Raw genomic sequence first — 14,344 nt, forward strand, 5'->3', positions numbered from 1 at the left:
CACCATTGAGGACCACAAACAAAGCTGTGGATAGTTTCCTTGAAGCCAGAGCACAAAAGAAAGAACAAATACAAATTCCGAAAGCCGGGATCGCACCAGGGACCTTTAGATCTTCAGTCTAACGCTCTGCAAACTGTGCTATTTTGCCGTTATTTGCACCACACTCTAACCAACTGAGCTAACCGGCCGCTGGCTACAGAGCACAATTGTTGAGATGCACCGAGCCTCTGCAAGTTCTGGAGCGCAAACTAACAACTCCACCAACAGCATAGCCTGACAAGACTGGACACTCTTGGTTGCTCCTTGTGGCAATTCCAAACTGCTGGGGAATTAGCTCAAATGGTAGAGTGCTTGCTTAGCATGCTATAGGTAGTGGGATCTATGCCCTCATTCCCCAAAAATACTTTTTTTTTATGGATCCAAGAAAGTTCCAGTTCACACTTCATGCAGCCTTGTCTTACGGCAACCTACTGTCATGTAACCATGACAAGCAACTTTCATGTAACACTGATGTCAAAATGTCAGATGAAAAAGCAAGACATTACTCACTTTCAGAGGAGCAGCGTAGCACACAAAATTGAGGCCCACAAACAAATCTGTGGATAGTTTCCTTGAAGCCAAAGCAAAGCATGAAGTACGAACAACAACTAATGCCGAAACCTAGGATCGGAACACGGACCTTTAGATCTTCAGTCTAACACTCTCCCAACTTAATCATTTCGGGAAGCCACTAAAATAAACTTAGTGGCACCCTTGAAAATGCACATATGCATGTGACTTTCAATTTTGACACTCAGAATGTACCTTATGGCCAGTACAGGTATCAAACACATCACCTTGGAGTTATTAGCACCACTTTCTAACCAACTGATCTAACCAGGCACTGGCTGTTGGAGCACAGTTTTTGAGATGCACCGAGCCTCTGCTAGTGCTGGCTCGTAAACTAACAAGTCCACCAACAGCATAGCCTGACAAGACTGGACACTCTTGATTGCTCCTTGTGGCAATTCCAAACAGCTGGGGAATTAGCTCAAATGGTAGAGTGCTTGCTTAGCATGCGAGAGGTAGTGGGATCGATGCCCGCATTCTCCAAAAACATTTTATTTTGTGGATCCAAGAAAGCTCCAGTTCACACTTCATGCAGCCTTGTCTTACGACAACCTACTGTCATGTAACAATGACAAGCAACTTTCATGTAACACTGATGTCAAAATGTCAGATGAAAAAGCAAGACATTGCTTACTTTCAGAGGAGCAGCGTAGCACACACCATTGAGGACCACAAACAAAGCTGTGGATAGTTTCCTTGAAGCCAGAGCACAAAAGAAAGAACAAATACAAATTCCGAAAGCCGGGATCGCACCAGGGACCTTTAGATCTTCAGTCTAACGCTCTGCAAACTGTGCTATTTTGCCGTTATTTGCACCACACTCTAACCAACTGAGCTAACCGGCCGCTGGCTACAGAGCACAATTGTTGAGATGCACCAAGCCTCTGCAAGTTCTGGAGCGCAAACTAACAACTCCACCAACAGCATAGCCTGACAAGACTGGACACTCTTGGTTGCTCCTTGTGGCAATTCCAAACTGCTGGGCAAGTAGCTCAAATGTTAGAGTGCTTGCTTAGCATGCTATAGGTAGTGGGATCGATGCCCTCATTCCCCAAAAATCCTTTTTTTTATGGATCCAAGAAAGTTCCAGTTCACACTTCATGCAGCCTTGTCTTATGGCAACCTACTGTCATGTAACCATGACAAGCAACTTTCATGTAACACTGATGTCAAAATGTCAGATGAAAAAGCAAGACATTACTTACTTTCAGAGGAGCAGCGTAGCACACACAATTGAGGCCCACAAACAAAGCTGTGGATAGTTTCCTTGAAGCCAAAGCAAAGCATGAAGTACGAACAACAACTAATGCCGAAACCTAGGATCGGAACACGGACCTTTAGATCTTCAGTCTAACACTCTCCCAACTTAATCATTTCGGGAAGCCACTAAAATAAACTTAGTGGCACCCTTGAAAATGCACATATGCATGTGACTTTCAATTTTGACACTCAGAATGTACCTTATGGCCAGTACAGGTATCAAACACATCACCTTGGAGTTATTAGCACCACTTTCTAACCAACTGATCTAACCAGGCACTGGCTGTTGGAGCACAGTTTTTGAGATGCACCGAGCCTCTGCTAGTGCTGGCTCGTAAACTAACAAGTCCACCAACAGCATAGCCTGACAAGACTGGACACTCTTGATTGCTCCTTGTGGCAATTCCAAACAGCTGGGGAATTAGCTCAAATGGTAGAGTGCTTGCTTAGCATGCGAGAGGTAGTGGGATCGATGCCCGCATTCTCCAAAAACATCTTATTTTGTGGATCCAAGAAAGCTCCAGTTCACACTTCATGCAGCCTTGTCTTACGACAACCTACTGTCATGTAACAATGACAAGCCACTTTCATGTAACACTGATGTCAAAATGTCAGATGAAAAAGCAAGACATTGCTTACTTTCAGAGGAGCAGCGTAGCACACACCATTGAGGACCACAAACAAAGCTGTGGATAGTTTCCTTGAAGCCAGAGCACAAAAGAAAGAACAAATACAAATTCCGAAAGCCGGGATCGCACCAGGGACCTTTAGATCTTCAGTCTAACGCTCTGCAAACTGTGCTATTTTGCCGTTATTTGCACCACACTCTAACGAACTGAGCTAACCGGCCGCTGGCTACAGAGCACAATTGTTGAGATGCACCAAGCCTCTGCAAGTTCTGGAGCGCAAACTAACAACTCCACCAACAGCATAGCCTGACAAGACTGGACACTCTTGGTTGCTCCTTGTGGCAATTCCAAACTGCTGGGGAATTAGCTCAAACGTTAGAGTGCTTGCTTAGCATGCTATAGGTAGTGGGATCGATGCCCTCATTCCCCAAAAATCCTTTTTTTTATGGATCCAAGAAAGTTCCAGTTCACACTTCATGCAGCCTTGTCTTATGGCAACCTACTGTCATGTAACCATGACAAGCAACTTTCATGTAACACTGATGTCAAAATGTCAGATGAAAAAGCAAGACATTGCTTACTTTCAGAGGAGCAGCGTAGCACACACCATTGAGGACCACAAACAAAGCTGTGGATAGTTTCCTTGAAGCCAGAGCACAAAAGAAAGAACAAATACAAATTCCGAAAGCCGGGATCGCACCAGGGACCTTTAGATCTTCAGTCTAACGCTCTGCAAACTGTGCTATTTTGCCGTTATTTGCACCACACTCTAACGAACTGAGCTAACCGGCCGCTGGCTACAGAGCACAATTGTTGAGATGCACCAAGCCTCTGCAAGTTCTGGAGCGCAAACTAACAACTCCACCAACAGCATAGCCTGACAAGACTGGACACTCTTGGTTGCTCCTTGTGGCAATTCCAAACTGCTGGGGAATTAGCTCAAATGTTAGAGTGCTTGCTTAGCATGCTATAGGTAGTGGGATCGATGCCCTCATTCCCCAAAAATCCTTTTTTTTATGGATCCAAGAAAGTTCCAGTTCACACTTCATGCAGCCTTGTCTTATGGCAACCTACTGTCATGTAACCATGACAAGCAACTTTCATGTAACACTGATGTCAAAATGTCAGATGAAAAAGCAAGACATTACTTACTTTCAGAGGAGCAGCGTAGCACACACAATTGAGGCCCACAAACAAAGCTGTGGATAGTTTCCTTGAAGCCAAAGCAAAGCATGAAGTACGAACAACAACTAATGCCGAAACCTAGGATCGGAACACGGATCTTTAGATCTTCAGTCTAACACTCTCCCAACTTAATCATTTCGGGAAGCCACTAAAATAAACTTAGTGGCACCCTTGAAAATGCACATATGCATGTGACTTTCAATTTTGACACTCAGAATGTACCTTATGGCCAGTACAGGTATCAAACACATCACCTTGGAGTTATTAGCACCACTTTCTAACCAACTGATCTAACCAGGCACTGGCTGTTGGAGCACAGTTTTTGAGATGCACCGATTCTCTGCTAGTGCTGGCTCGTAAACTAACAAGTCCACCAACAGCATAGCCTGACAAGACTGGACACTCTTGATTGCTCCTTGTGGCAATTCCAAACAGCTGGGGAATTAGCTCAAATGGTAGAGTGCTTGCTTAGCATGCGAGAGGTAGTGGGATCGATGCCCGCATTCTCCAAAAACATTTTATTTTGTGGATCCAAGAAAGCTCCAGTTCACACTTCATGCAGCCTTGTCTTACGACAACCTACTGTCATGTAACAATGACAAGCAACTTTCATGTAACACTGATGTCAAAATGTCAGATGAAAAAGCAAGACATTGCTTACTTTCAGAGGAGCAGCGTAGCACACACCATTGAGGACCACAAACAAAGCTGTGGATAGTTTCCTTGAAGCCAGAGCACAAAAGAAAGAACAAATACAAATTCCGAAAGCCGGGATCGCACCAGGGACCTTTAGATCTTCAGTCTAACGCTCTGCAAACTGTGCTATTTTGCCGTTATTTGCACCACACTCTAACCAACTGAGCTAACCGGCCGCTGGCTACAGAGCACAATTGTTGAGATGCACCGAGCCTCTGCAAGTTCTGGAGCGCAAACTAACAACTCCACCAACAGCATAGCCTGACAAGACTGGACACTCTTGGTTGCTCCTTGTGGCAATTCCAAACTGCTGGGGAATTAGCTCAAACGTTAGAGTGCTTGCTTAGCATGCTATAGGTAGTGGGATCGATGCCCTCATTCCCCAAAAATCCTTTTTTTTATGGATCCAAGAAAGTTCCAGTTCACACTTCATGCAGCCTTGTCTTATGGCAACCTACTGTCATGTAACCATGACAAGCAACTTTCATGTAACACTGATGTCAAAATGTCAGATGAAAAAGCAAGACATTGCTTACTTTCAGAGGAGCAGCGTAGCACACACCATTGAGGACCACAAACAAAGCTGTGGATAGTTTCCTTGAAGCCAGAGCACAAAAGAAAGAACAAATACAAATTCCGAAAGCCGGGATCGCACCAGGGACCTTTAGATCTTCAGTCTAACGCTCTGCAAACTGTGCTATTTTGCCGTTATTTGCACCACACTCTAACGAACTGAGCTAACCGGCCGCTGGCTACAGAGCACAATTGTTGAGATGCACCAAGCCTCTGCAAGTTCTGGAGCGCAAACTAACAACTCCACCAACAGCATAGCCTGACAAGACTGGACACTCTTGGTTGCTCCTTGTGGCAATTCCAAACTGCTGGGGAATTAGCTCAAATGTTAGAGTGCTTGCTTAGCATGCTATAGGTAGTGGGATCGATGCCCTCATTCCCCAAAAATCCTTTTTTTTATGGATCCAAGAAAGTTCCAGTTCACACTTCATGCAGCCTTGTCTTATGGCAACCTACTGTCATGTAACCATGACAAGCAACTTTCATGTAACACTGATGTCAAAATGTCAGATGAAAAAGCAAGACATTACTTACTTTCAGAGGAGCAGCGTAGCACACACAATTGAGGCCCACAAACAAAGCTGTGGATAGTTTCCTTGAAGCCAAAGCAAAGCATGAAGTATGAACAACAACTAATGCCGAAACCTAGGATCGGAACACGGATCTTTAGATCTTCAGTCTAACACTCTCCCAACTTAATCATTTCGGGAAGCCACTAAAATAAACTTAGTGGCACCCTTGAAAATGCACATATGCATGTGACTTTCAATTTTGACACTCAGAATGTACCTTATGGCCAGTACAGGTATCAAACACATCACCTTGGAGTTATTAGCACCACTTTCTAACCAACTGATCTAACCAGGCACTGGCTGTTGGAGCACAGTTTTTGAGATGCACCGATTCTCTGCTAGTGCTGGCTCGTAAACTAACAAGTCCACCAACAGCATAGCCTGACAAGACTGGACACTCTTGATTGCTCCTTGTGGCAATTCCAAACAGCTGGGGAATTAGCTCAAATGGTAGAGTGCTTGCTTAGCATGCGAGAGGTAGTGGGATCGATGCCCGCATTCTCCAAAAACATTTTATTTTGTGGATCCAAGAAAGCTCCAGTTCACACTTCATGCAGCCTTGTCTTACGACAACCTACTGTCATGTAACAATGACAAGCAACTTTCATGTAACACTGATGTCAAAATGTCAGATGAAAAAGCAAGACATTGCTTACTTTCAGAGGAGCAGCGTAGCACACACCATTGAGGACCACAAACAAAGCTGTGGATAGTTTCCTTGAAGCCAGAGCACAAAAGAAAGAACAAATACAAATTCCGAAAGCCGGGATCGCACCAGGGACCTTTAGATCTTCAGTCTAACGCTCTGCAAACTGTGCTATTTTGCCGTTATTTGCACCACACTCTAACCAACTGAGCTAACCGGCCGCTGGCTACAGAGCACAATTGTTGAGATGCACCGAGCCTCTGCAAGTTCTGGAGCGCAAACTAACAACTCCACCAACAGCATAGCCTGACAAGACTGGACACTCTTGGTTGCTCCTTGTGGCAATTCCAAACTGCTGGGGAATTAGCTCAAACGTTAGAGTGCTTGCTTAGCATGCTATAGGTAGTGGGATCGATGCCCTCATTCCCCAAAAATCCTTTTTTTTATGGATCCAAGAAAGTTCCAGTTCACACTTCATGCAGCCTTGTCTTATGGCAACCTACTGTCATGTAACCATGACAAGCAACTTTCATGTAACACTGATGTCAAAATGTCAGATGAAAAAGCAAGACATTGCTTACTTTCAGAGGAGCAGCGTAGCACACACCATTGAGGACCACAAACAAAGCTGTGGATAGTTTCCTTGAAGCCAGAGCACAAAAGAAAGAACAAATACAAATTCCGAAAGCCGGGATCGCACCAGGGACCTTTAGATCTTCAGTCTAACGCTCTGCAAACTGTGCTATTTTGCCGTTATTTGCACCACACTCTAACGAACTGAGCTAACCGGCCGCTGGCTACAGAGCACAATTGTTGAGATGCACCAAGCCTCTGCAAGTTCTGGAGCGCAAACTAACAACTCCACCAACAGCATAGCCTGACAAGACTGGACACTCTTGGTTGCTCCTTGTGGCAATTCCAAACTGCTGGGGAATTAGCTCAAATGTTAGAGTGCTTGCTTAGCATGCTATAGGTAGTGGGATCGATGCCCTCATTCCCCAAAAATCCTTTTTTTTATGGATCCAAGAAAGTTCCAGTTCACACTTCATGCAGCCTTGTCTTATGGCAACCTACTGTCATGTAACCATGACAAGCAACTTTCATGTAACACTGATGTCAAAATGTCAGATGAAAAAGCAAGACATTACTTACTTTCAGAGGAGCAGCGTAGCACACACAATTGAGGCCCACAAACAAAGCTGTGGATAGTTTCCTTGAAGCCAAAGCAAAGCATGAAGTACGAACAACAACTAATGCCGAAACCTAGGATCGGAACACGGATCTTTAGATCTTCAGTCTAACACTCTCCCAACTTAATCATTTCGGGAAGCCACTAAAATAAACTTAGTGGCACCCTTGAAAATGCACATATGCATGTGACTTTCAATTTTGACACTCAGAATGTACCTTATGGCCAGTACAGGTATCAAACACATCACCTTGGAGTTATTAGCACCACTTTCTAACCAACTGATCTAACCAGGCACTGGCTGTTGGAGCACAGTTTTTGAGATGCACCGATTCTCTGCTAGTGGTGGCTCGTAAACTAACAAGTCCACCAACAGCATAGCCTGACAAGACTGGACACTCTTGATTGCTCCTTGTGGCAATTCCAAACAGCTGGGGAATTAGCTCAAATGGTAGAGGGCTTGCTTAGCATGCGAGAGGTAGTGGGATCGATGCCCGCATTCTACAAAAACATTTTATTTTGTGGATCCAAGAAAGCTCCAGTTCACACTTCATGCAGCCTTGTCTTACGACAACCTACTGTCATGTAACAATGACAAGCAACTTTCATGTAACACTGATGTCAAAATGTCAGATGAAAAAGCAAGACATTGCTTACTTTCAGAGGAGCAGCGTAGCACACACCATTGAGGACCACAAACAAAGCTGTGGATAGTTTCCTTGAAGCCAAAGCAAAGCATGAAGTTCGAACAACAACTAATGCCGAAACCTAGGATCGGAACACGGACCTTTAGATCTTCAGTCTAACACTCTCCCAACTTAATCATTTCGGGAAGCCACTAAAATGAACTTAGTGGCACCCTTGACAATGCACACGCATGTGACTTTCAATTTTGACACTCAGAATGTACCTTATGGCCAGTACAGGGATCAAACACATCACCTTGGAGTTATTAGCACCACTTTCTAACCAACTGATCTAACCAGGCACTGGCTATTGGAGCACAGTTTTTGAGATGCACCGAGCCTCTGCACGTTCTGGCTCGTAAACTAACAAGTCCACCAACAGCATAGCCTGACAAGACTGTACACTCTTGATTGCTCCTTGTGGCAATTCCACACAGCTGGGGAATTAGCTCAAATGGTAGAGTGCTTGCTTAGCATGCGAGAGGTAGTGGGATCGATACCCGCATTCTCCAAAAACATTTTTTTTTGTGGATCCAAGAAAGCTCCAGTTCAAACTTCATGCAGCCTTGTCTTACGACAACCTACTGTCATGTAACAATGACAAGCAACTTTCCTGTAACACTGATGTCAAAATGTCAGATGAAAAAGCAAGACATTACTTACTTTCAGAGGAGCAGCGTAGCACACACCATTGAGGACCACAAACAAAGCTGTGGATAGTTTCCTTGAAGCCAGAGCATAAAGAAAGAACACATACAAATTACGAAAGCCGGGATCAAACCAGGGACCTTTATATCTTCAGTCTAACGCTCTGCAAAATGTGCTATTTTGTTAATTCAGTTAACTTAATTATGTGGCAACCTTGACAATTCACATGCATGTGACTCACAATATTGACACTCATAATGTCCATCATAGCCAATACGGGGATTGAACCCATGACCTTGGCGTTATTAGCACCACACTCTAACCAACTGAGCTAACCGGCCACTGGCTAGAGAGCACAATTTTTGAGATGCACCGAGCCTCTGCACATGCTGGCTCGTAAACTAACAAGTCCACCAACAGCATAGCCTGACAAGACTGTACACTCTTGGTTGCTCCTTGTAGCCAAGCCTACCGGCTGGGGAATTAGCTGAAATGGTAGAGTGTTTGCTTAGCATGCGAGAGGTAGTGGGATCGATGCCCGCATTCTCCAAAAACATTTTTTTTTGTGGATCCAAGAAAGCTCCAGTTCACACTTCATGCAGCCTTGTCTTACGACAACCTACTGTCATGTAACAATGACAAGCAACTTTCCTGTAACACTGATGTCAAAATGTCAGATGAAAAAGCAAGACATTACTTACTTTCAGAGGAGCAGCGTAGCACACACCATTGAGGACCACAAACAAAGCTGTGGATAGTTTCCTTGAAGCCAGAGCATAAAGAAAGAACAACAACTAATGCCGAAACCTAGGATCGGAACACGGACCTTTAGATCTTCAGTCTAACACTCTCCCAACTTAATCATTTCGGGAAGCCACTAAAATAAACTTAGTGGCACCCTTGACGATGCACACGCATGTGACTTTCAATTTTCACTCTCAGAATGTACGTTATGGCCAGTACGGGGATCAAACACATCACCTTGGAGTTATTAGCACTACTTTCTAACCAACTGATCTAACCAGACACTGGCTATCGGAGCACAGTTTTTGAGATGCACCGAGCCTCTGCACGTGCTGGCTCGTAAACTAACAAGTCCACCAACAGAATAGCCTGACAAGACTGTACACTGTTGGTTGCTCCTTGTAGCCAATCCTACCGGCTGGGGAGTTAGCTCAAATGGTAGAGTGCCTGCTTAGCATGCGACAGGTAATGGGATCTATGCCCTCATGCTCCAATATCATATTGTTTTTGTGGATCCAAGAAAGCTCTAGTTCACACTTCATGCAGCCTTGTCTTACGGACACCTACTGTCATGTAACAATGACAAGCAACTTTCATGTAACACTGATGTGAAAATGTCAGATGAAAAAGCAAGACATTAATTACTTTCAGAGGAGCAGCGTAGCACACACCATTGAGGCCCACAAACAAAGCTGTGGATAGTTTCCTTGAAGCCAGAGCAAAGCATGAAGAAAGAACAACAACTAATGCCGAAACCTAGGATCGGAACACAGACCTTTAGATCTTCAGTCTAACACTCTCCCAAATGAGCTATTTCAGCAATTCGCTAAACCTAATTCTGTGGCACCCTTGACAATTCACATGCATGTGACTCACAATTTTGACACTGAAAATGTACATCATAGACAGTACGGGGATAGAACCGATGACTTTGGCATTATTTGCACCACACGCTAAACAACTGAGCTAACCATCCACTTGCTATTGTAAACAATTGTTGAGATGCACCAAGCCTCTGCAAGTGCTGGTGCATAAACTAACAAGTTCCACCAGCATCATAGCCTGACAAGACTGGACCCTCTAGGTTGCTTCTTTCGGAAAGTCCAAACGGCTGGGCAAGTAGCTCAAATGCTTTGCATGCGTGAGGTAGTGGGATTGATGCCCACATGCTCCAAAATCACATTGTTTTATGGATCCAAGAAAACTCTAGTTCACACTTCATGCAGCCTTGTCTTAAGACAACCTACTGTCATGTAAACAATGACAAGAAACTGTCATGTAACAATGACATGCAACTCTCATGTAACACTGATGTCACAATGTCAGATGAAAAAGCAAGACATTACTTACTTTCAGAGGAGCAGCGTAGCACACACCATTGAGGACCACAAACAAAGCTGTGGATAGTTTCCTTGAAGCCAGAGCATAAAGAAAGTACACATACAAATTCCGAAAGCCGGGATAGAATTTTGTTAATTCACTAAAATTAATTCTGTGGCACCGTTGACAATTCACACGCATGTGAGTCACAAATTTGACACTAATAGCCAGTACGGGGATTGAACCCATGACCTTGGCGTTATTAGCACCACACTCTAACCAACTGAGCTAACCAGCCACTGCCTACAGAGCACAATTGTTGAGATGCACCGAGCCTCTGCATGTTCTAGAGCGCAAACTAACAAGTCCACCAACAGCATAGCCTGACATACCTTATGGGAACATTTTGACATTTCGTGTATGGTTAGTGAGAAAGTCCATATTGGAAATGTACGGTCCCTTACTAGACGTCCGAAACCATTTGTAAAATTCGCGGTCGGTGTCGGGCCGTGCGGTAGGGCCGGACCTACCGGGAAGTCATCAAATGAACTTTGTCGGACATTCGGTTTCCGTTTTATAAAATAATCAAATTTTCGTCATTTTTCCGCTGTCCCGGAAAATCCCACAAGAGGGCATAAGCAATCTTATTGCTATTGGACAAAACATCACGAATCACGACGGGGCCTTATCTCGAAAATATTTCAAAGCCGAAACTCGGTACTCGGTGAGCGTAGGTTTGGCATAATGGGCAGTTGGCCCCGAACAAGATGGCGTCTAGGCCTCAACGGTTTTTGAGTTATGGCCATTTCTCTGGGATTAAAGGTCCAAAATGAAAATAGAGAAATTATTTTTCCACTTCACGTCAAAGTCAAGGAGCCCCCGGTGTCAATAAGAAAAGAACCAGCCATTTATCTATCGTCATTTAAGAGAAATCGTACAATGACAGATTGGTGATGTTCAAAGATAGGTGTTTTTTTTCAACAGTTACAGATCCAGTTACAGGGTGTTCATACGAATCTTTTTAAAGTGTGCTGCGGAGGTCTGCGAGATTTCTGTGATTTTCTAGGATTTTCTGAAATAACACACACTCACTAAACCCTCCGTAAATAACTCAGTACTTAACGTAAAGACTTAAAACTCTGTAAAGGCATACCCCAATCAGGATATGAGTTTATTTATAGCTTCCTGTGCCAACCGGAAGTGCCTTAAATGGTGTCACAGTGGCAGTTTCCAAGGGTTAAAAAGGTCAGATCTTTTCTAAACTTCATATGTGTGATTAGGCAACCCCCATAAACTGTAAGTCAGTCATTTCTCCCAACAGATGTCAAAGAAAAGCTCTCACACACACACACAGCAAGGATGGAGTGACAAAGTACGGTGCTTAAAGACACAGAGAGCAGGCAATGGCATTACCATAATCCCTAGGCTGTGCCGAGTTCAACGAGATATCCCGCTTGACCGTAGCTCGCTTGGTCTAAGCGCAGCGACCATTAGAAAAGTGGGCCCAAAATGAAGCCTGCCCCACAATGTCATTTGCTTTTGGGTGACAGTGAGAGAACCGTTAGGGTGAGAAACACAATTCGACCTCAGGTACGTTCCTAAGGTCCTCCAGATCCATGCAAGCCTTACCTTGACCGTGTGGCATTAACCCTTAACAGTTAAAAGAAGGTGTTTACATCAAACAGTTTGCATTGACTTCTCTCCCCATAGGAATACATTGCCTGCACCCCTAAATTCAACCTGAAGCCTATATGGGTTATGAATGCCGTATGAACCTGTCTTCGGTAACAGTCCATACCCTGCCTGCAGTTTGATAGACATAGCGCATTCAACCCTGTGTAAATCAGTCAATTCTTAACGTAAAGACTTAAAACTCAGGATTCTGTAAAAGCATACCCCAATGAGGATATGTGTTGACTTATAGCTTCTTGTGCCAACCGGAAGTGCCATAATTGGTGTCTCAGGGGCTGTTTTGAAGGGTTAAAAAAGTCAGATCTGTCCAAAACTTCATATGTGTGATTAGGCAACCCCCATGAACTGTAAATCAGTCATTTTTCCCATAAAATTTCAAAGGAAAACTAAATCACACAGACACACAACTTGGAAGGAGGGACGTATTAGGGTGCGTAAAGACAGACAGTGGCTGCAATAGTTAGCTTTGTTCGAGCTAAAAAAGAACCGTCAGACCTAGAGTTCCGAAACTTAAGAAACCTGTTCTAGACCTCCGGTCGATAGTGCGTGGTGAGTTAGGTGGCTCTAGAAGGTTCTCGGACCGAGAAACAGCCTCGTACATTTGCAATGACTTCAATTCATTTTGACCATTACGAAAATGACGACATTTAGAAAAGTCTCAGAGACGCAAGGCTAGGTGCATTGAAACCGGCTCGGCCCATAGAGACGGACCCCAACGTTTCTGTCCGATAGCTCATTCAAGGACCCCGTAGCAATGCATGTAAAAAAGTGGATTTTCAGCACCAATTAGGGTTTTGCTCGGGCACCGAAGGACCTATCGAGCCGAAACTCGGGATTCGGGGTCGCCTCACATAGGCCTTCACATAATGTCCGAACTGGACCCGCAGCTAGAACGTAACTATCTGTTTTACCTTTTTATTATGTTTTAAACTGAAGGCGCTGTGAATTATGGGTCTGCTCTGACATATGTGATAGTTGGCTTCTAAATGAGTAGGAAAAAGTGGGTTTGGTATCATAATGACATCTAATTGACTGATGGACACTTACTTTTTAGTTGACTTTTGTACATTTGAAATATGTTTAAACGGAGAGGGACCATCACCAAAATGGCATTCTGAAATCAACACAAAAAATGGCATCACCATAGTCTCCAGACTGTGCCGAGTTCAACGAGACGCCCCGCTTGACCGTAGCTCGTTCTGAGTGCAACGACCTTGAAAAAAAGAAGGCCCAAAATGAAGCCTGCCCCACAATGTAATTTGATTTTGGGTGGCAGTGAGAGAACCGTTAGGGTGAGAAGCACAATTCGACCTCAGGTACGTTCCTGAGGTCCTCCCGATCCATGCAAGCCTAACCTTGACCGTGTGGCATTAACCCTTAACAGTTAAAAGAAGGTGTTTACTTCAAACAGTTTGCATTGACTTCTCTCCCCATAGGAATACATTGCCTGCACCCCTAAATTCAACCTGAAGCCTATGTGGGTTATGAATGCCGTATGAACCTGTCTTCGGTAACAGTCAATCAGACCACTATGAGGTCTACCTGTGTCAATTCTAAGCTTCCTGAAGCAACCGGAAGTGGTTAAAATCACCCTAAAAGTGTTTTGAAAAACATAACCTGTCATTATGAAAATCACCGAATTCAAACCTGTGTAGATCAGTCAATTCTTAACTTAAATACTTAAAACTCAGGATTCTGTAAGTGGCTATGTCAATAAAGACATGTGTTTACTTATAGCTTCCTGTGACAACCGGAAGTGCCATAATTGGTGTCTCAGGGGCTGTTTCGAGGGGTTAAAAAAGTCTGATCTCTCCAAAATGTCATATGTGTGACTAGGTAACCCTCCTGAACTGTAAATCAGTCATTTCTCCCAACAGATGTCAAAGAAAAGCTCT

General features: G+C 44.1%; 2 non-coding genes across 2 annotated transcripts; both read right to left on the reverse strand.

Moving 5' to 3' along the window:
* Positions 1-8,960: 8,960 nt before the first annotated feature.
* trnai-aau (transfer RNA isoleucine (anticodon AAU)) lies at positions 8,961-9,034 on the reverse strand. Its single transcript has one exon. It is a non-coding gene; the product is annotated as a tRNA-Ile (tRNA).
* A 1,947-nt stretch (positions 9,035-10,981) lies between these two features.
* Positions 10,982-11,055, reverse strand: trnai-aau (transfer RNA isoleucine (anticodon AAU)). The gene has a single exon. It is a non-coding gene; the product is annotated as a tRNA-Ile (tRNA).
* Positions 11,056-14,344: the final 3,289 nt, after the last annotated feature.

The sequence above is a fragment of the Oncorhynchus kisutch genome, unplaced genomic scaffold (assembly GCF_002021735.2).
Source record: "Oncorhynchus kisutch isolate 150728-3 unplaced genomic scaffold, Okis_V2 scaffold920, whole genome shotgun sequence".
In the NCBI taxonomy this organism is placed as follows: domain Eukaryota; kingdom Metazoa; phylum Chordata; class Actinopteri; order Salmoniformes; family Salmonidae; genus Oncorhynchus; species Oncorhynchus kisutch.